The sequence below is a fragment of the Arachis hypogaea genome, chromosome 3 (assembly GCF_003086295.3).
Source record: "Arachis hypogaea cultivar Tifrunner chromosome 3, arahy.Tifrunner.gnm2.J5K5, whole genome shotgun sequence".
Lineage (NCBI taxonomy): Eukaryota > Viridiplantae > Streptophyta > Magnoliopsida > Fabales > Fabaceae > Arachis > Arachis hypogaea.
In genome coordinates this window covers 55474079-55498079 of record NC_092038.1, presented here as the reverse complement: position 1 = coordinate 55498079, position 24001 = coordinate 55474079, and the positions used below count along the sequence as shown (strand labels likewise).

The 24001-nt window shown below is 40.1% G+C and overlaps 1 non-coding gene across 1 annotated transcript; it reads left to right on the top strand.

Moving 5' to 3' along the window:
- The first annotated feature begins 3149 nt into the window (after positions 1-3149).
- LOC112794008 (small nucleolar RNA R71) lies at positions 3150-3253 on the top strand. Its single transcript, XR_003198691.1, has one exon. It is a non-coding gene; the product is annotated as a small nucleolar RNA R71 (small nucleolar RNA).
- Positions 3254-24001: the final 20748 nt, after the last annotated feature.

Sequence of the window (24001 nt, the reverse complement as noted above, 5' to 3'; positions counted from 1 at the left end):
TTTTTGCTTTTTGGTTGCCTTTTTCAGTGGCTTTTTCTTCTTCTTTTTCTTTCTTTTTTTATGGCCAAAGACATTTATTCATCAAGATCCATAGACAGTATTCAACTTCTACACAAAAATGATAATTCTACACTCAATTTCCAGTGAGCTGACTAAATAATCAAGCATGCATACCACCACTTAATTCTACTTGATTTGTCACTAATTGAGCCAAGTTACTTTTGTTCAAACTTTTCTTTTATTTTTGGAAACAGAACAAGCATGGCAAGCATTTGTTTAAGAAGGTGAAGTTATATCCAAATATCTAGGCATTCACTTTATTCAAAGCAGTAAACCAACACTCATACTAAAAACTTCACATTCCAGAAAGATTCAACAATTACAGTTTAAACCAGAACAAGCATGCTTTTGTTTGCCTTTTAAAGAATGGTCAAGGAACAACACCACCTTGTGAAATTTCTTGTTTTCTCTTTGTTGCCAGGAAACAATTTGATTTCTCCTTCTTCTCCTAGTTGTTGCTTCATGTTCTTTCTAAGATCCTTGTTTCCTTCCTGCAAAGAGTGATGAAGTTGCTTGCTTCTCAAGCACTTGAGTGGTTAGCTCAACTATGTATGGGCAAGTGTCTGAGTCTTAAGTTGGTGTGTGAACACCAAACTTAGTCTCCTACTTACTCCTCTGCTCTATGAATCCTTGAATTCTCCTTGGAATGAAGTTGCTACTAAGGATTTTAAGCATTTCTGTGATTGCTTAGAATGGTTGTTCCTTTCATATAATTCAAAGGTTGTTGTGTTCAGTTGATCTGTATGGTGGAACACCAAACTTAGAGTCACACATTCCCCTTTGAAATATTGATCCACGAATTCATTGTTTGGTGTGAAACACCAAACTTAATTCTTTGTAATGCACAGAAACTACTTCACCTTTTTATTGAAACAAATAAAAGAAACAGCAAAGGAGTATTACTTCAGGTTGGGTTGCCTCCCAACAAGCGCTTCTTTAACGTCATTAGCTTGACGGTTGTCCCTTGTTAGGGTGGATTGTAGTGCTTGATGTCCTCTCCTCTCACTATGAAAACGTCCCCATTTGATTCCTTCATGATTTCCAAATGTTCCATAGAAAGAACTTTCCTGATTGTGAACACTTGAGGGAGCTGGGAAGGAATGGTTTTGAGGCCAGGTGGGATTGGCAGATAATGACTTGATATCACTTTATCTCCCGGAGAGAAACCTTCAGTGGGAATTTTCTTGTTTCTCCACCCTCTTGGCAATTTCTTTACAATTCTTCCCTCTCTCTTGAGGATTTCTTCATTGACCCTTATGCCAGGAGGATCCTTCTGAGCTGTTTCTATTGATTCTTGTGGCTTTAACTCTTGCAATTCTTGTTTGCCTTCCAAGGACAGTTTCAGAGTTTCAGCTGCTGGATTGCTTTCCTCCAAACACAGATGGCTACTATCATCCTTAGGCTTTTCAGGTTCTGGTTCAGGCTCAGATGTAGGTTTGAAAACATGGAAAATGAGCTGTTCATCATGTATTCTCAAAATTAGCTCTCCTTGTTCTACATCTATGAGCGCTCTAGCAGTGGCTAGAAATGGCCTTCCCAGAATGATAGGGTGTAGGTAGCTTTCCTCCATGTCCAAAATGACAAAGTCTGTGGGGAAGAAATAATTTCCCACTTTCACCAGCACATTCTCAACTACCCCTTCAGCTTGCTTCTGAGTTTTGTCAGCCAGTTGTATGATTACATCAGTGGATCTCACCTCATTCAGTTGTAGCCTCTTCATAAGAGTCAGAGGCATCACATTTATGCTAGCTCCTAGATCACAGAATCCTCTGTCAATTTTTGTTTCCCCTATGATGCAGGGGATATGAAAACTTCCTGGGTCTGTTTTCTTAGAGACTATGTCCTTCTTGATGAGGGCACTGCATTCTTTGTTCATTATTACAGTTTGTCCTCCCTTCAAAACTCTTTTCTTGCTCAGCAATTCCTTCAAATACTTGATATGTGTAGGCATCTGCTGGAGAATCTCAAGAAAGGGAATATTGATATGGAGAGACTTAAATGTCTCTAAAAACCTTGAATAGGTTTTCCCTTTTTCACCTCCTCCTAACCTCTGAGGAAATGGTGCTTTTGGTTGGTATGTTTCCAGCATGCCTTTATTTTGCAGTTCCTTGGCTTGCTCAGTTTCACTTTCCTGCTTAGCTTCTTCCACACCTTCCTTCAAGATTTCTGGCTCCTGTTCTGAGGGTCTGATTCCTTCTTCTTCTGAGACTTCCTTCAATATGGTGATGGCCTTGCATTCTTCCCATCTCACTCCCTTTTGTTCCCCTTTAGGATTCTTTTCTGTGTCACTAGGGAACACTGCAGTTGACTTGGGGGCCTGTTGAGATAGCTCTCCTACTCGAGACTCCATCCTCTTGAGTTTTTCACCATGGTTCCTTAAGGTAGATCTCACATCATCCCTAAAGCTTTTCAACTCACTTATGTCCTGACCCATGTTTGCAACCATTCCTTCTATCCTGTTTAATTGATCTTGAAATTGTTGGTTCGGATTAGGTTGGGCAGGTTGATTATTTTGGCCATGATATGGTGGTTGGGAGTAAGTGTTTTGTGTGGCTTGGTATGATCTTTGGTTGGAGTTTTGGTATGTGGAATTGTTATGTTGGTTGGGGTTGTAAGGTTTGTGGTTTTGTGGTTGGGTTTGCTGGTTTCCCCACCCAAAGTTTGGGTGGTTTTTCCAGCCTGGGCTGTAAGTGTTGGAATGTGGATCATATGGTCGCCTTTGTTGATTTCTCACATAGTTGGCCTCTTCCCAATCACCTCCTTCAGTGCTTACTTCCTCTTGATCTTGTGTGTGTATTGTAGCCACTTGATTTGTTTCTAATTTCCTGGTGAGCTCTGCTAGTTGCTTGGCAAACACCTTGTTTTGGGCTAGAATTGTATCAACATGGTTCAGCTCCATGACTCCCTTAGTGTTGTGTCTCTCTGAAGCATAGTAGTACTCATTCTCAGCCACGGTCTCAATCACTTCAATGGCTTCTTCCACAGTCTTTTTCCTGTTCAATGAACCTCCTGATGAATGGTCTACAGCCTTCCTTGATTCATAAGAAAGTCCATCATAGAAAATATGCAATTGCACCCAGTCATGGAACATGTCTGGTGGGCATTTCCTTGTCAAATCCTTGAACCTCTCCCATGCCTCGTAGAGAGTTTCACCATCTTGTTGTCTAAAAGTCTGAACCTTAGATCGAAGCCTATTGACCTTTTGTGGGGGTAGAACCGTGCCAAAAACTTGCTTTCCACCTCATCCCAGGTTGTTAGGCTCCCCCTTGAGAATGATTCCAGCCACTTAGCTGCCTTGTCCCTAAGTGAAAATGGGAACAAGAGCAGTTTATAGGCATCTTCCTGGACTCCATTGGACTTCACAGTGTCACAAATTCTCAGGAATTTTGTGAGATGTTGGTTTGGATCTTCATTAGCACTCCCACCAAATGAACAATGATTCTCCACCAGTGATATTAGCTGTGGTTTGAGTTCAAAATTGTTGGCCTGAATGGGTGGTTTCTGAATGCTGCTACCACAATTCCCAGAGGTTGGGTTTATGTATGAACCAAGAACACTCCTCTCGGGAATGGCATTGTTTCCATCAGCTCTCTCATGGTTGTGAACTTCTCTATCCATGTTGAGATCTAGAGCTTCCTCAAAATTGTCCTCAGATTCTCCTTCAGATTCTTCTTCTCCCAGTACTCTCTTCCCTCTTGCTTCCCTTCTAAGTTTATGAAGGGTCCTCTCTGGTTCGGTATATGGAGGAGTTGATGTCTCTCCTCTCCTACCTGTCATACAAGAACACAGCACAGGCAACAAACAAGTGAAATACTCTTGGTTAATGGAAGAGTATGGTTAGAGCAGTTGAGGAATTAATTCAAATAGTTAGTGAGTCAGTGAGTTAGTTGCTTGAATTTAAAGGCATAAAGAAAGAAAGCAAGTAACAGAGTGCAGAAATTAAAATTCAACAAGTAACTTGAACTGAATTAACAAAACAAGAAAAATGCTCAATCTAGTTAACTTCCAATTTGAGAATTGTCAATCGAAAACCAATCCCCGGCAACGGCGCCATAAACTTGATGCTACGATTTTAGGAAATTGCACGATCGGCAAAAATTCCTTCCGGCAAGTGCACCGGTTATCGTCAAGTAAAAACTCACAATAGAGTGAGGTCGAATCCCACAAGGATTGGTTGAGTGAGCAATTCGGATTAGAAGTGTGTTCTAGTTGAGCGGAATCAAGATTTAGATGAGAATTGCGGAATGTAAAATTGGCGAGAAACGTAAATGGCAAGAAATTGAAATTGCGGAATCTTAAATTGCATGAATTAAAGAGCGAGAAGCTAAATTGCTGAAATTAAAAAGGGATCGGGGTGATTGCATGAATTTAATTACAGAATGTAAAGAGAAAGTGGTAGATCAGAAATGGGGAATTCATTGGGTTTCAGGAGATATTGAGATCTCCGAATCAAAACATTTTTATCCCTTCCTCAACCAATGCGTTCATTGAATTTTGCTTGGCAATCTTATATGATTGGATCCCAATCCCTTGGCTCACCAATTCTCTCTAAAAACAAACAAATTCCCAATCCCTTGGTTTAAATGTTCATAAGAAGAGATGACGCTCGATCACTGATTATACCACACAGTTTCATGAACCACAATTTGGTAGGATTACATGTCATAATATCCATCCAAACCCCAATCCAATTCACTGTGAGAAAGCTTCTCTAGCATGAATCCTCCATTCCTTTCCCAAGGTTCCGAAGGATTCCAATTATGGATAGTTTCTTTCCCAAGACAACTAACCAATGGAATTAGATCGAGAAGCTTTCTAACAAAAATTCAAGAGAAAAGATTGAAGAAGAAGATAAAAACTATTATTGATTCATTGAATTACAATAGAGCTCCCTAACCCAATGAAAGGGGGTTTAGTGAGTCATAGCTCTGAATTCAATTACAAAAAGTATGAAAACTAGAAAAATAATCAAAAGTTCTTAACTAACTTAAATTCTATCCTATTTATACACTTTCTAAATTGAGCTTCTGTTGTGTTTCTTGGGCTTTGACGCCTTTCCCTGATTTCCTTTTTGCTTTGGGTTTATGATCCATGATCCTGATGAGGCTGCTGATCCAATCCTGTAACATTCATTGAGCCAACTTAGTGATAATCAAGTAATGACACATGACTCAACAAATTGAAATTCCAGACTCATCAATTCTTCAGGCCCAATCCCATAAACCATGATATTCAATTGGGTTTCATACCAGAGTACGTTTAAGCTAATGTTTGTGCTCAAATGCTAACTTAAACTGCAATATCTTTGGCCCAGAAACCTTTTCAAATAGTGGCGTTTAAGTTGCAGTTTAAGCTTAAACTGCAACTTAAACGCCAGACACTTCCAGTGATGCCTTTTGTGGAAGCACGTTTAAGTTCCAGTTTAAGCTTAAACTGGAACTTAAACGTTGGACACTCCTGGAGGTGGTATAACTCAAGCACGTTTAAGCTTCAGTTTAAGGTTAAACTGAAGCTTAAACGTGGAAATGGAAGAAAGCAACCCTGGAGGGTAAAGTAGTCGAACACGTTTAAGCTTCAGTTTAAGGTTAAACTGAAGCTTAAACGTGGAAATGAAGAAAGCAACCCTGGAGTGTGGAATTTTGGTCGAACACGTTTAAGCTCCAGTTTAAGCTTAAACTGGAGCTTAAACGTGGAAATGAAGAAAGCAACCCTGGAGTGTGAATTTGGTCGAACACGTTTAAGCTTTAGTTTAAGGTTAAACTGAAGCTTAAACGTGGAAATGGCTCCCTGGTGCATTTCTCATTTCTGGCGTTTAACTTCCAGTTTAAGGTTAAACTGGAGGTTAAACGCCACTTTCAGCCTTTCCTCAGCTTTCATGATTTTGGCGTTTAAGCTCCAGTTTAAGCTTAAACTGGAGCTTAAACGCCACTGATAGTTCCCAGCATTATATGGCTTGGCAGTTTAAGTTCCAGTTTAAGCTTAAACTGGAACTTAAACTCCACATGTGATATTCAAGCTTCCTTTATTGATTTTGTTGCTTCCTTGCCTAGCCTCTTCTTCCCTGAAATCATCCAAACAACTGCATCAAAGTCTTGCAAAATTTCATGAGAAATCTTCCATTCATAGCATTCAAGTAATATAACTAAAAACTCATGGAATTTGCATCAAAATCATACTGTTTGGATGGTTCATTGCTTTGTTATTCATTTAACCATTCTTGGTTACTTTAAGCTCAAGAAAATGCATAAAACAACTAAAACTAACAGAAAAATGCTAGTGAAACTAGCCTAAGATGCCTTGGCATCAAACAACTTAAAGAAGAAGCCCTACGTCAACGAGAGGCCGAGAAGGACCTACAAAGGGAAATAAGGCAACGCCGGGAATTAGAGAACAAACTCCTAAAACTTGAAGCCGATATCAAGACTAAAGCCAGCCGATCCATTCCCGAAGATAGCTCCCACAAGGAGCAAGACCCATTCACCAAGTAGATCATGAAGACGAAAATCCCAAAGGACTTTAAACTCCCAGACATGACCTTATACGACGGCACTATAGATCCTGGCCATCATCTCAGCAACTTCAGAAGCAGAATGTATCTCACCGCCGCCTCAGATGCAGTTCGTTGCAAAGCCTTTCCAACTACTTTAACAAAAACAGCAATTAGATGGTTCGATAACCTCCCTTCTAGGTCCATCTCAAGTTTCGACGACATGGCTAAGAAATTCCTGGCCAGATTCTCCATCCAAAAGGACAAAGCTAAACATGCTCTGAGCTTATTGGGAATCAGACAAGGAGAACGGAAAACCCTGTGCAACTACATGGAAAGATTCAACAAGACATGCATGGATATACAGAACCTGCCAACAGAAGCTGCTATTATGGGCCTCATTAATGGCTTACGAGAAGGGCCCTTTAGTCAATCTATATCAAAGAAATACCCCACATCTCTGAACGAGGTGCAGGAACGAGCGGAAAAGTACATCAACATGGAGGAAAACTCCCGATTAGGAAAGATCTCGAAGGCCAGATTCACCCCCCGGGATAAAGACAAAGATTCCAGAAAGAAGGAAGATCGACATGGAGAAAAAATCAAAAAATACCACAATTACACCCCTCTTCGGGTATCTCTTGTGGATGTATACAGAGAGGTTTGCGACACGGAAAAAATACCACCAGCTCGACCATTCAAAGGCAAAAAGGAGGGAGAAACCGGGCCGAATATTGTGAATACCATCGGATCCGCGGGCACTCCACCAATGAGTGTTTCGACTTAAAAAATGTCATAGAAAAGCTCGTACGAAAAGGAAAGCTAGATCGATATCTGGCCACCCATGATTATGAACAAAGAAAAAGAAGAAGAGCAGAAGATGTCGGACCAACCGCGCGATCATCTCGAACGCCAGAAAGACATATCCACATGATACACAGTAGATTTGTCGGGGGAGGAATCTCCAAATCATCTCGCAAAAGACATCTCAAAGACGTATACCACGTCGCAGGAAAGGAGGAAGCACCCGACATCCCGGCGATCACTTTTACAAAGGAAGACGCATCCGGTATCGCATCAGGGCATGACGATCCCATGGTCATCACTATTATATTGGCAAATGTAAATCTTCACCGCACGTTGATAGACCAGGGGAGTTTCGCCGATATCTTATTCAAAACTGCTTTCGACAAACTCGGCTTGGAAGAAAAAGAACTCAGAGCATATCCAGACAGCTTGTTCGGGCTAGGAGATACTCCAGTTCAACCAATGAGATACATCTCCCTCCACACAACTTTTGGAAAAGGAAGTCAGTCAAGAACACTCAAAATAGATTACATCGTAGTCGACGTAAGTTCAGCCTACAATGCCCTAGTAGGTCGGACAACGTTAAATCAGCTCGGCGCAATAGTCTCGACCCCGCATCTATGCATGAAGTTCCCAACTGCAGGAGGAATAGCTACGATAAAAGCAGATCAGAAGATGACGCACCGTTGTTACAACGAAAGTCTAAACCTCAGAGGCAGAGGAGAAGAATTCCGCACAATTGAGCTCAGAAGAATTCAGAGGCGGGAAGAGCTCCGCCCACAACCTGAAGGTGAAATAGAGAAAATCCAAATCGGGGATACCCCGGACCAAATGACCAATATCGGCACACTCCTAAACGGAGACATAAAAGAATCACTCATACAGTTTCTACGAGACAACGCTGACCTCTTTGCGTGGAAGGCCGCAGACATGCCAGGCATAGATCCCAAGCTAATGTGCCACAAGCTAGCAGTCTACCCAGGATCTCGGCCGGTACAACAAAGGCGTAGAAAGCTAGGACCAGAACACTCTCAAGCTGTGGAAGAATAGGTACAAGCTCTACTGGAGGCAGGTTTCATAAGAAAATTCAAATACCGGCTATGGCTTGCTAATGTCGTATTGGTAAAAAAGTCAAACGGGAAGTGGAGAATGTGCATTGACTATACCGATCTCAACAAAGCCTGCCCAAAAGATCCTTATCCACTCCCAAGCATCGACGCACTGGTAGATGCCTCCTCTGGATATAAATACCTCTCCTTCATGGATGCATACTCGGGATATAACCAAATCCCAATGTACCCACCCGACCAAGAAAAAACCTCATTCTTAACCCCAAAGGCAAATTACTGCTACATTGTTATGCCCTTCGGTCTTAAAAATACGGGAGCTACTTACCAAAAATTAATGAACAAGGTTTTTTCGGATCACATCAGAAAGGTCATGGAAGTCTACGTGGACGACATGGTAGTAAAGACGCAAAACGAAGAGATGTTATTATCCGACCTGACATAAGTATTCAACACTATAAGACGACACGACATGCGACTCAATCCCGCAAAATGCACCTTTAAAGTAGAAGCTAGTAAATTCTTGGGTTTTATGATCACACAGAGAGGAATCAAAGCAAACCCAGATAAGTGCAGGGCCATACTCGACATGAAAAGTCCGACTTGTGTCAAAGAGGTACAACAACTCAATGGGAGGTTAGCATCCTTGTCCAGATTCCTGGCCGGATCAGCAATAAGATCTCTCCCCTTCTACACCACTCTAAGGAAGGGAAAGGAGTTTGAATGGAGAGCGGAATGCGAGCAAGCCTTTCAAGACTTCAAAAGATTCCTGGGATAGCCACCTATACTAACTTGGCCATGGGAAGGAGAACCACTCATATTGTACCTCACGGTAGGAAATCGGGCAATAGCCTCAGCACTGGTCCAAGAAGACAACAGCGGGCAACAGCCCATATACTTTATCAGCAAAGCATTACAAGGATCCAAGCTAAACTACTAGAAAATAGAAAAGTTCACTTACGCTCTCATACTAACATCACGACGACTTCGCCCATACTTCCAGGCTCACACCATTAGAGTTCGGACCAACCAGCCCATAAAAGAGATCTTACAAAAAACAGACTTGGCAGGCAGAATCTTGCAATGGGCAATCGAGTTGTCCGAATTCGATCTTCAATACGAAGCTCGGACGGCCATCAAATCTCAATATCTGGCCGACTTCATTGCGGAATTCACGGACACACCGAAAATCCCCACAGAATGGAATTTCTATGTGTATGGTTCCTCAAATAAAATGGGAAGTGGCGCGGGTGTAATAATTGAAAGTGATTAGGGAACCCAAATCGAACTCTCCCTCAAATTCGGGTTCCCTGCCTCAAACAATCAAGCGGAATATGAGGCACTACTAGCTGGTTTGAAGCTGGCTATAGAGGTTGGAGCTCAAAAACTTATCATCTCCAGCGACTCACAGGTAGTTACCTCACAAATAGCAGGAAGCTACCAAGCCAAAGATCCCACTATGAAAAAGTACTTGGACAAAACTAAGGAACAGCTCAGACAATTTGGAGAATATGAGATTCGTCACATACCCCGAGAACAGAATGCCCGGGCCGATGCACTCTCAAAACTAGCCAGCACCAAACCAGGGGGCAACAATAGAAGCTTTATCCAAGAAATTCTACAGAATCCATCAATCTCAGAAGAAGAAAAAGTACTAGCCATAACAGGTCGCGATCAGGGATGGATGACTCCCAAAATTAACTACCTCAGAACAGAAGCTCTCCCCACAGATGAAAAAGAGGCAAAGAGGTTAAAATGGGAAGCACAATACTATACCATCATAAATAATACTCTATACAAAAGAGGAATTTCAATACCACTGTTAAAGTACGTGCCGACTTCCAACACAAAAGACGTCCTAGAAGAAGTACACAGTGGCATTTGTGGCAATCACCTCAGAGTAAGGCACTCGCCAAAAAGGTACTTCGGGCAGGATTTTATTGGCCAACCTCACAAAAAGAAGCTGTAGAATTTGTAAAGACATGTTCATCATGTCAGAAACATGCCAACTTCCACATCGCCTCACCAGAGGAACTCATCAGCGTGACCTCACCATGGCCGTTCGCAAAATGGAGACTCGACCTTCTCGGACCTTTTCCTCAAGAATCGGGACAAGTCAAATTTCTCATAGTGGGAATAGACTACTTCACAAAGTGGATTGAGGCAGAACCCCTAGCTAACGCCACTGCTCAAAGAAGTCGAAAATTCCTATATAGAAACATCGTTACAAGGTTTGGGGTTCCATACTCCATCACCACAGACAATGGTACTCAGTTCACAGATGCAGGCTTCAGAAAGCTAGCAGCCAACTTGAATATAAGACAGCAATTCACCTCTGTCGAACATCCCCAAGCCAACGGACAAGTTGAAGCTCCCAACAAAGTCATACTAGCTGGGCTGAAGCGGAGGTTACATGATACAAAGGGAGCCTGGGCCGAGGAGCTACCACAGGTTTTATGGGCATATCAAACCACACCACATTCCACCACAAAGGAATCACCTTTCCGATTAGCATATGGAATGGAGGCAATGATCCCAGTAGAGATTGAAGAAAGGTCGCCTAGAGTGATCCACAATAGCGAAGAAGCCAACTCCCAACTTCAAAGGGAAGAGCTCGACCTACTTCCGAAAATCCGAGAAAGAGCTCGGATAAGGGAAGAGGCATTAAAACGATGAATGGCTTCCAGATACAATCAAAAGGTAATACAGCGAGCTTTTGCTGAGGACGACCTCATTCTAATCCAAAACAACATTGGAACAACTTGACCTGGAGAAGGAAAGCTGACAGCAAACTAGAAAGGACCATACCGAGTCATAGAAGTGCTGGAAAAAGGCTACTACAGGCTTTCCGAACTCAATGGGAGAGAGCTTCCTAGGTCATGGCACGCCTGCAACCTAAGAAGGTACTATAGTTAAGGATGATAATGGATCTTGGGACAAGGCGCACTCTTTTTCCTGAAAAGGTTTTTTAATGAGGCGCCAAGACCAAGACCTACAAATCACCTGACTTAGGAAATTAACCCCCGCATATATATATTTGCATTTTCTTTTAATAATATCTATTCAGATTTTCTACAAATACTCAAGCTGCATTATTCCGAAACACATCGCCCGATTATAAAGCTACAGATCGACAGAAAGTGAAAACCAAATTCACTGCGCGATCACGATAAAGACCATAAATGAAAACCAAATTCATTAAAAGGTTGACCAACGAGGGTTAAAACCCGAACTCTACGAAATCGGAAAAAATGAAAACGAAATAATGCAAGAAGTTAGAGAAAGTGATCCAAAGAAAGGACCTGACGAGGTCCTAATAAAATGGATTGCTATAAAATAACTTGAAGACTAGCCGGCATAAAGAAGTCAGACCAGCCACAATGACTCAAGTTATAAGTAAAGCCCTAGAAAGAGGTCTGGCCAACCCTATAAAAGAGGATTACTATAACTTAGAAGAGTCTAACATGATGAAGTCGGACTCCTACGAAAAAGTTACAAAAGGTAATCCCTAAAAGAGACCTAAACAAGGTCCAAGAAAGAGGATTACCAAGTAACTCGACAGGGCCCGACATGATGAAGTCAGCCCAAGATGTAAAGCTATAAAAGGTAATCCCTGAAAGAGACCTGAACAAGGTCCAAGAAAGAGGATTACCAAGTAACTCGACAGGGCCCGACATGATGAAGTCAGCCCAAGATGTAAAGCTACAAAAGGTAATCCCTGAAAGAGACCTGAACAAGGTCCAAGAAAGAGGATTACCAAGTAATTCGACAAGGCCCGACATGATGAAGTCGGCCCAAGATGTAAAGCTGCAAAAGGTAATCCCTGAAACAGACCTGAACAAGATCCAAGAAAGAGGATTACCAAATAACTCGACAAGGCCCGACATGACGAAGTCGGCCCAAGATACAAAGCTACAAAAGGTAATCCCTGAAAGAGACCTGAACAAGGTCCAAGGAAGAGGATTACCAAGTAACTCGACAAGGCCCGACATGATGAAGTCGGCCCAAGATATAAAGTTACAAAAAGGTAATCCCTGAAAAAGACCTGAACAAGGTCCAAGAAAGAGGATTACCAAGTAACTCGACAGGATCCGACATGATAAAGCTACCCCTAGAAGTGACCTAAGTAAAGTCCAAAAAGGAGGGCTACAAACAAACAACTCGGACAAAAACCAAGTTGAAGAAATCGGCAAACTCAGTATTACAATTCCTAAGAAAACCTGAACAAAAGTTTAAGATTGTTGAAAGCAGAATCAGGCAAAGAAATCAAGCCGATCATCCCAATACTCTCAAAGACTATGAAGACACCAAGACAAGCGCAAACAGATATGATGTAAAAATAGAAGGTCATAATAATAGCCAGCGTCAGAGGCCAACAAATGCAGCCCACAAAGTCAGAAAACTATTTTGTTTACCAAAATAAAGTTGCTAAAACCAGCAACTAAAAAGGTGTCAAAAGTCAACAAAATAAGAGTTTAAACGCCCACAAACCGGGCTATCTACACAAAGTAGTTACAGAAATCAATCAAGCACCCGAAGGCTTCTCGGCAGCATCAGCACGTGGTGAAGGAGGGCGAATCTGGAGAGGCACTGTGTCCACTGTCCTGTCATTCCGATTCAGTATCTGGCAATCAAGATTGGCTACGGAGCAAACAGGAGTTGAAGAAGTCGACATGACAGAAGCTTTGGCGACGGACTCATTGGGAGGCTCAACATCATCATCATCAGGGTCCTTGGGAACGATCTTACCATCCTTCACAACATTATCCAAACTGAATAAAGCAAGGTCAGCCTCCGGGGTAATAACCCGAACCTGCTCCTTCAGGTTCTCATAAGCAGTAGTTATGTTGCCCACAAGGTGACCCTAGAGCTCAGAATAATCAACCCGGGCCGACTCTAACTCCGCTCGAAGACGCATCACTTCCTGGTAGGACGTGACATAGCTTTCTTTGAGCTTCAATGCCACATCCTCAGCCAACCGCACAGAGGCCTCCAGGGCAAGAGAGCTGGCCTTCTCCCTTTCCAGCTCCTTCTTCAGTTTAGTCGCCTCCGCTTCAAACTCCTCCTTTAGACCCTTCATCCAATCAAACTCTTGCTTAGCTTCCTCCATAAAGGCTTTGGTAGCATGCAGAGGCAGATTTTGGGCAGTTCGATACAGAGCAGCTCCCATATGAGCCATTTTAACACTACTCCAGGTTATAAAATCTAAGTGATAAAGGAGAGATACATCATCCATAGAGAGGGCACCATAAGGTGCGATCTGCTGGTCCACAAAGCCAATAGGGTCAAAATCCGGGGCATCCAGATTGAAAGGTTCAACAGTTCGAGGTCTTTTAGGAGGAGAGATGGCCGAAGAAGAAACCATAGCAGCAGTAGAAGATTGTGGGGGATCCACTAAACGGACCCGAGGTGTAGGGATCATTCTCCTCGGACCAGGAGAACTCGGCACAGACGGCTTCAAAGGAACTTGAGAAGTTCCTTCCCCATCTACACAGGTCGAGGTGTTTTGAGCTACAGTAGCTTTCCTTGCCTTCTTGAAGGCCTTCATTGTATCATTATTCTTGGGCATCTCTGGAAAATGGAAAACAACAATTTATCATACTAGGAAAAAAGGGGGAAAAGAAATAGTATACATCAAGTAATACCCAATATATCTCGGACAAGGGAGGGGTCTCCTAAACATTTTTTGGTATCTAAATGAGGACGTTCCCCCAAAGATCCTCCAAAACCGTCACAAAGGCTTGTTCGACCTCATCAAGCATCTCCCATGTATAACGGGATACTACTACATTCTGCTACCAATGTAAAGGGAAGGATGGCTCCCCATTCGCTTCTAGAAAAAAAGGACGAGCTCCTTTAACAGCTCGAACCTTGAAAAAATAATTCTTGAAGTCCCTAAAAGATTCACCGTACATGGTAAAAACCTTGTGTCCTTGTGCAGATCTAAAAGAAACCCATGAGGCTTTCTTTTTTGAAGAAATTCCGGGCTTAGTTAAAACAAACAAATAAAGGAAAAGAGTTTGAGAGGGGATAACATTCAGTTCTTGACAAAGAAGTTGAAAATTCTTGATAAAGCCCCAGGAGTTTGGGTGAAGCTGGGACGGAGCTACATTACACGACCACAACAAATCGGTCACAAACGAGGTAAAAGGAAAGGTGAAGTCCAACTAGCTGAAGAAATAGTCATAAGCATAAAAGAAAAGGCGCTCCTCCTGGGTCAGGGCAGGAAAGCAAACCCTCTCCTCGGAGTCAGGTGCCACCAACTCATAATTCTTCTCTTGATCCCTACTCTTACAGAGATGGTGATGCTTTCTAAGCTCCACACAGAATTCAGCATTGATCACAGAAACACACATCAAAACAAGGGAGTCCAGCCAATCGAACATACCCTCAGGAACATTAGAAGACGTCTCTACAATATTTTTGCGAGAAAACATAGCCAACTAGTCCTGCAAACAAGAAAAAGAGAGTGGATTACTAAAAACATCTCGAACGAAACCAAAACAACTCAGCCCGCACAGTCCAAACACGGCACAAACAGCAAAAGAAACCCCAGGACCCACTGCCAGAAGGTCCAGGGGCATCCTTTGGGGGAAATCAGGGAACAAAGAGTCAGGAAAGTGTACAAGGATAAACGCCCCAACAAAATTCGCAGCAAGAACAAAGAAGAACCTTTCCCCCAGAAAGTAACATCCCAAAAATAAAAACAAAACACAAATGAGCCGCCAAAAGAAAAAAGTTCCTTCACAAAGCCATCTCCATCAAAGAAAAGAAATCAACAGAACAAAAGCCATCAAAAGGAGCAAACTTCCTCAAAACAACAAATTTCAGCAAAATAGGAGTAGCATACGAAGCCCTAAAAAGCCAAATCAAGAGAAAACACCCAGAAGCACACACAAGGGCAAAAAAAAGACCAGAAGGCGCGCATCATAGTGATAAAGAGAGCGTGATAATATACAAAGATTCAAGCTTTCCAACATGCACTCAGTCAAAACTTCAAAAACAAATACAGAGCAGCAAAATAGACGACGAAAGAAAAAGAAAACCCAACCTGAAAAAAGGAGAAGAGTGCGGAAGAAGGTTGAAAATGAAGAGGCCAGAAGTTGCCGTTGGAAGCACTCACGATCACCAAAACCACGTTGAGACACCAAGAAACGTAAGTTTTTAGGGAAGGTGAGAAAGAAAAGGGGAGTTACGAAATAGAGAAGAGAAACTATTTTGTGAAAAGTTCAAAAAGAACAAAGAAACGGAGCATTAAAACCAATTAATAAAGGCATTAAAACCCTCGTGAATTCCCGAGGCAATGACGCTAAAAAGCGCGCGCTCTCAGAGGAAACGAAACGTTCTGCATTCAAAAAACTCTACAAGGATAAAATCGACAAAATGCTCGAGTTCGGCTTCACTTGAGAAGATTCGAAGTCTTAAAACTAAGACTCGACCTCCAAATAATGTCCAAGCTCGAGCAGGGGCACTGTTCATACCCTGGGTCAAAGCTGTTCGACCCGGGATGTTCCACAGACAAAGCGACCGACCTTTTCAGGTCAAGATGACCCAACCTCTTCTCAAAGAGCTCGGCCAAATTACAAGAAAGCCTAATAAAAGGGCCCAAACAGAGGAACACATCCCAAAATCCAAGGGCATCCCAAATCCCGTAGAGATAAAGGTGGTTCCCTTGAAGATAAGATGACCTCACTTGAAGATAAGATAAAGATAAGATAAGATAACTAACTTATCTTATCTAAGGAAGGTCTCTCTACACATTTATAAATACACTTGAGCACCCAGGTATAACTCATACTCTGATTCTACTCAATACCTGCTTAATACCCTTGCTAACTTAAGCATCGGAGTCCCTTGCAGGTACCCCCCACCATCCGGGGATGAAGGAATCAGCACTGCCACCAAGCCCAATAAGTCGGACACAACAACTCCGACCATTACAGAAGATCTCATCCGAGATCGACCTATAGTTTCAGGTAGCCCTCGGAACACATACCATATTTGTTGTTGTTTTTCAGATGCAAGTCGTAACCCACCTCAGTGAGTTGCTTTGGATGGTGACAGAAGTGGAGGATCTTGATACTTTTTGGAGTCTTTTGATTTATTTTGTTTATCTCTCACTTTTGTATTTTGTTTTTGGCCTAGAGGCTTGTATTTGAGAGAGAACAGTTTGTATAAGCAAATTTTGACTCTCTGGTTTCTATGTGTCTGTATATGGCTAGTTGGCTTAAACTCCACAAGCCATGGCTAGATTCAGTTGATATTATACTATTATCTTTTGTATATCTTATCTATATCTTGTGCTTTAAGTTAGTAGATTTGTTAGTACGTTTTGCACTTTTTTTAAATTCTTTTTTTAAGCTATATCCTTCATTGGCCTTTTATATAATATTAATTTTTTCTATATATTATATGTATGAGCTTAGAACTGTAGTAATCTTTGATTAACCTTTGCTTTACGATGTGAGATAAAGCTTAGGCTAATTAGGGTGTTACACTTGTTGCACTGAAAAGGATGATCCATGTCAAAGAATCTTCGATGGCAATCAAACCACGAATTCTTACCACCATTCGTCGACTAAAATGCCTTTGTATCCTCCATAGAAATGAGACATGCCAGTCTGTCCTGAGTGGACCAACCTGACAACATCTCGTATGAAGGAAAGTCGTTAATGCTCCACATCAATGCAGCACATAGTTGGAATTTTTTCTTCATCGAAATATCATACGTTTCGACACTATGGATCAACAAGTCCTTTAACTCATCCACCAAGTGCTACAAAAAGACATCTATTTTGGCATTTGAATTGCTGGACCAGGCATAATGCAAGTTAAGAACATATACGGGTCTTTCATGTAAATTTCGGGACTCATGTTTTACAGTGTTACGACTATAGGCCAATAAGAGTATGCGTTACCGAAATTGAAATTCGGTGCGAACCTGTCAGAGTACAAAGCTAGTCTAACATTTCTCGGCTCGTTCGCAAATGTAGGATGGACTTGATTGAAATTCTTCCAGGCTTCTCCATGTGATGGGTGTGTCATGATTCTATCATCACTCTTTTTGTTACTATGCTAAGTCAGGTAAGGAGTTGAACTCATTAACGCATATAATCATTTCAGCCTAGGGATCTAGTAGTGCATCCATTTCATTGGAACTCTCTTTAACCGGCATTTACCAATATGTTCTCTCTCGACTTGGAACCTCAGTAATTTACAGAATCTGCATTCAATTAGGTATGTATCCCTGTTGTAATACAATATACACTCATTCAAACAATAATCAATTTTCAATGAATTTAGACCCAATTTTGAAACTAGCTTCTTTGCTTCATAGTGGTTTCGGGAGATGCCAGAGGTCTCGACAAGTACCAGTTCGTTGCAAAGGGTGGCCCACTTATTAAAAGACTCTTATGTATGATTTTACTCTGACTTAATAGTCATCATTCTAACACATGCAGACAACTATAAATGAACGTAACCCTCAAACAATGGTCTCACAGCAGATTCTAACATATGGTAAAATATCTTTACCTCCGGGTTAGGCTCTTGTTCAGCCTCTTCCAATTTCGTAACACTTGTTGCATCAAACACCATCTCGTTGTATCTCTCTTGATTACATTCCCAATTCATGTCTTCCATGTTTAGTTCTCTTTCCACCCGATCCCTCATTGATCGACAGTCAGACCTATTCAAATTCAAGGCAGACCTGTTAATTCCCTGTTCGTCTATTTCTTCGTACTCCGTCCACATCCAATACCCATCCATGAACTCGTTACGATAAAGGTAAAATGTTATATCACAGTTCCTAGCCACTTAATCAGCCAACACTTTTCACACGGACACCTAGATACCTCTTCAGACCTAAATAGTTCCATGCTGAATACATGCCCAACAAACGCGTCGACCCCCTCAAAGAATTCAGGTTTTAATCCCCCTGTCTACCGTTATCCCTGTCATACATTCCTATATGGTGACTTTGAATCATATTGAATCACACACCCTAAAATTCGACGAACGAGACAAAATTATTACATTTTTTATAAAATTCGACAGAGCATACCCTATAATTAGAATCTTCTACAAACTAAACAAGTTTTAAAACAAATCACACAAAATTTCGGCAAAACTTTCTTTTAATTAAGAGATATTCATCAAATAAATATAACAATTTTCACAGTGGAAACAGCTGCAAGCATATATTAGAACAAACACAAATTTAATAACATATCAAATCCTAACCGTTTTAGTATGCAACCCCTTATAACTCCCAATTTTTCAGCAAACAAATGTTTCGAGAAGGCACCTCTACACGACCTTCTCCTACTTCTGTCCTAAAATGTTATTCTAGAAAAAGTAAGCAAACATAAAACTCAAACATTTTATTATAGTTAGAGATAGAAAATCTACCTGAAACACAGATGCACAGAATACGAAAGAAGCGAAATCCAATTAATCTCGGAGAAATACCATCGTCCTAATGAAAAAGAAAACTTATTAAACTCACAAGGTGAAACTAATTAATTCAACAAACTACACAAAATCATCCACCAACAATATTGAACACTCTTAATCTCACCCTACTTAACATATATTAACTTAATTATAATTTTTATTTATGTTAAATTAACATAAGAAATAATAATCACAAACTTCATTACCCTATTTTACTCAATAATTTGATAATAAAATAATAACAAAACCCTAGACACACAAAAAATCTGAAAAAACAAAAAATTACAAACCAACCCCTAACCACAAACTTCATTAATATAATTTAATCAATAATTTGGTAAAATACCTATTAAAATGCTAAAGTCACAAAAAAATCTGAAAACCAGTAAAAAAAAAACTATACCAAATCCTAGTCACAAACTTTAATACACTAATTTAATAAATAAATTCATAAACTATTTAACAAAAAAATTCTAAACTCATAAAAATCTTAATAAGATTAAAAAACTATGCCAAAATTACCGTTGATGGTGGCTATAGGATGCTGGAGGCGTGGTGGTACAGTAGTGACAACGACACCGATGGTAGTGGCCACCAAGAACAGCGGCGGTGTTCTCAATGTAACAACCCCATTTTTCGAGTACGCAAGATCTTTTCTGAAGGCACGGATTTCTCTGAAAGATCAGTAACGGGAACACCTCTGCTATATCATCAAGCATCTCAATCCTCATTGTCATTATATTATCTTTAACTCAGGACCTTAGTGGAGATAAGCCCGACAACGCAATTGCAAAGAACTTAGTTTTGAACCGTATCGGTTAGGAGTTTTGATTCTAGTTTTTGTAAATAGTCTCAGTTTGACGAACCGGACTCGATTCATAAGCTAAGAGAGATAATAGGATAATATTATCATTATATTAGTATTAGAAGCTTCTTGAATGATATTATAAGGTTACTTGGTCTGTTTTAGTTGAAAATTAAAAATCGGTTTAACCGGCTTCACAGTTTACTGGTGCAGCTTAGCACCAGCACTCTCTGATGACTTTAGCGATGCTAAGGCCTCATTATACATGTTTTATTCTCATAATAAATATGTTACTAGTGTCATTTATGCTAGTATCTCAGAAAATAATTTTTAGAGATGTTTTTATAAGTGTTCTGATACACCTAGTTTTAGTAGTTATACCCTAGAGATATTTTAATATTATTTTAATCCACCTATAAGCCAACCAATCACCACTCACCTTACACCCCCAAAACCTCCAAGGCTGTATCATTTCTTCATTTTGGCTGAAAATAACAAGACAGAAAAGAGAGAAACTTTCATGAACACTTAATCTTCAAAGCTTGATTTCTTCTGAACTAAAACTCAAATCAAAATTATGATTTCACCAAAATGATCCTCTCTTCTTCCTCTACATAACCATATAACATATCAAGGCTGGAAATAAGCTGAGATGGCTGTCTCCCTCCCTCTTCAATTTGGTTTTCAAGGAAAACCATGCAAAATATGTGTTTTCTTGATGTTCTTCCTTAGGAATCATGCTTAACTTGACTTGAGGGCCAAGAAATGTTAATTTACAGCAACTCTAAGGTGATAAATCCCTTCCCAACATGCTGAGTGAGATTTGGTCAGTTGAGAGTTTTTGGATTTAAAGTTGTTCTTGATGTGATTTAGGAGGAAAAAGAACTTAAGGACCATCTAAATGTCTAACCGAATTAGGAGTAGCAAAACCAGGTAGGGTTTGATGAATTTAATCTTGATTGATTGTGTTTGAGTTGTGAAATTATGATATGGTTTGGCTGTGCTTGAAATTGATTGTTTATATGAGTGATTCTTGTTGAAATTTTGGTGAAAGTTTGATGAAATCTGATGAAATTCGAGCTATGAACTTGTGTTCTTGTGGCTGTTGGAAAGCAAAACCATAACCCTTAAATTGAGGTTCAATTTGTGTTAAAATCATGTAAAAATATGGGGGTTAGTGGATGCTAATTTATTATGAATTATGTTGTAAAAATCGGTTGCTGAAAAGACTGAAAAACGGGTAAAAACAGAGAAAAAATCTGAAGAATTTACGAAGAACACGAAGAACACTTTGAGTGTGATGACGAACAATGAAGAACACCTTTTTGATCCATAAAAGGGCAAGGAAGTAAATATTTTGGTGTTTGGGGGGTTATTTAGTAATTTTTGAAAGTTAGGATGGTTAAAGTAGAAATATTAAAAGTTACCGGGGTAAAAAGTTAATTTTGAAAGTGAAAAGGTAAAGGCAAGGTAATTTTCGAAAATTTAATGATAAAATAATAAATAATAATAAAATATTAAATAATAATATTTAATTAAAAATAATATTTTAATAAAAATAATAAAATAATACGGAAAAGACAGTTTTTTGTAAAAGCTTTAGAAAGACAACTTTAAGTGCAGAATCTCATAATTACCTTCATAAAATACTTAGGGAGTGGTAAGAACATATTAGTGAGGCAAAGATAAAGAAAAGATAAGAAGTTAAATAAAAGATAAAAACCAAAGAAAAAGTTTATAAAGTTTTAATAACAGGAAAACAGACAGAGATTAGTGAACAAACTAGGGCAACATAGTTAGTCCTTGAGTTGTGGCTAGGGTTAGGTATAATATGAAAAGTTAAACAGTTTCAGTATAGACTTAATGAACTTATACTTGGGACAGGCTAACTATTCATACCGAAATTTACATAAGCTTTAAATACATATGTTAAGCAGAAAAATCAGAGCAAAGTAAAGTAAAGAGGTAAAGAGAAAAAGAGTAATATAGATACAAAGAATAGAGTAATCAAAACAGAGTAAAGAGACTAAGTGAAAAGAGTAAGCAGTGCCGAGCAAATCGACTAAGAGAAAAGAGTAATTAGAGCAGAGTAAAGAGACAAAGATAAAAGAGTAACAAAACACACGAACTGATAATGTTAAATACGGGGAGTACCCATGAATTGAATGATCATTGGTCTCGGGGAAAACTATGAACTGTTAACTATTTCGTGTGCGGAAAAAACCCACGAACTGATAATCATTGATTACGGGAATAACCCACGAATTGTTGTATGTTGATCTCGGGTATAACCCACGAACTGAAGATTACTGTATTGTTGAGTATTGATCTCGGGTATAGCCCACGAACTGAGGATCATTGTTTTGTTTGTGAATTGATCTCGGGAAACCCACGAACTGAGGATCATTGTTTTGTTTGTGAATTGATTTCAGGGATGCCCACGAACTGAGGATCACTGTTTCCCCTTGTGCATATATTATGGGGTCGAGCTTTGCGCCGACTGCTGGTAGTCACGAAAGACTGGTATTCTTACCACCGATACGTATACACTAAGGACACAAAGGGAAACCATATCTAGGACTTGTTCCTAGGTAATGTCGGGCTGCAGGGTGTAAACCGACACGTGAGCTCATGGCCTGCATAGGACAGACATGCATCATACTTGGTTGTGCATTTTCTCTGGTATGATTGTTGTATGAATGTATGCTCTGTTTGTTTGTATTCTATTCCTTGTATTTGCGTTTTATTTTCTTGTATTCTTTTGTTTGTGTTCTGCTTTTTTCTTTCTCTAATTTTTCTATTTATCTGTCTTCTGTTTACTGCTTCTCGGTATTCTGCTATTTGTCTGCTAAACAACACGGAATTAATGAACGTAACTAATAACCCCGGCCCTACTAAGAACTCCCCAGTTCTTACCCCTTCTCTCTCTCTTCCCCCTTAGATAGAAGCAAGAGTACCCTTCCGTAGTTCGTTGATGATCGTTCTGCAAAGAGGATTCCGCTCTAGGTAGTCTTTTGAGTCTAGAGTGAACTCCGCTACCTGTTTATATGTATATACTGTGAAACCAGCCAATGTCTGCACCCCGTTTGTACGTGAACTTTAAGCTAAATCCTGTGTACGAGACTCCTGTTGTGTGGCTACTTGATGAGGTATCAGAGAGACGTCATATGGCAATGTATGATCATGCAGAGGAGTAACAGATGATGTTTTACCTTTTGATTACGTTCTACCTGACTTATGTTTTGAAGACTTAGAACGTACCTTCCCTCGCTTTAGTATTTTAGAGGGACTAGGTGAGTATATGGTCTAGGCTAGCCTGGGTGCCAGCTTAAGGACTTCTTGAACAGGTCAGGACCTCGGATATTGTATGTATATATATGTATATAGTTATTATCTAGTTATATCTAGGGGTGTTCTAACTAAAAGTCTATACCTAAATAAAGGCTGGATCACTGAATGTTATTAACTACTTGTGATGTATTTATGTGTGGTTGTTTATAACTGTTTTATCTGTTATCAGTTGTGGAATGATTATGAATGATTCCGTCTATTAATCCAGACGTTGTTAAAAAAATACCTCGCAAATTAACTACGTTTTTAACAACGAATCAGGCTCATATGATAAATAATAGGTAATAATTAGGAAGACAAATTGGTAGCGCTCAGTTTCCTATATGATCTAGACATATTGAAAATTGGGTCGTTACACTCAACCTTTCCAGCGGTGACTGACAGCTCCAATGGCAAGAACGTCCAACGGCGGCAGCACTAAAGGTTCCAGCTGTTGACGGCGACACCGACAGTGCCTATTTTGACGAGAGAACACAAGAGGGGAGAGATGGAGAGAGAGAGAGAGAGAGAGAGAGAGAGAGAGAGAAGAAAGTGAACTCGAACAAGTGAAGGAGGAAGGGTTCGCGTTTGAATTTTAAACCAATCTTACCGTCGAATTTATCGTTGAAATACTCGAACGGTAAATTGGTCAAATGCAGTGTTTTACTAAAGTAATTTACCATCGGCAAATTTCGAAAGTAAAATTGGCGCCAATAAGTCATATTTCGTGCCACTAATCACTGCCGAATTTAGCATCGGAATTCACCAGTAATCGACGCCGCTAAATCTGACAATAACTCCAATAGTTCTCGACGTTTTTTGTAGTGTCTTAAGTTAAGAATATGGTCCTTTTCAAGTGAACATGGTCAAATTTAGGGGTGTTTACTAACAACCTGAATGAAATTGTAATAAATCGGTTTCAAATTTATAAAACTAGCCAAACCCAACCATTTATGAAAAATGATGTGCCAATGCAAGTCTAAACTAGAA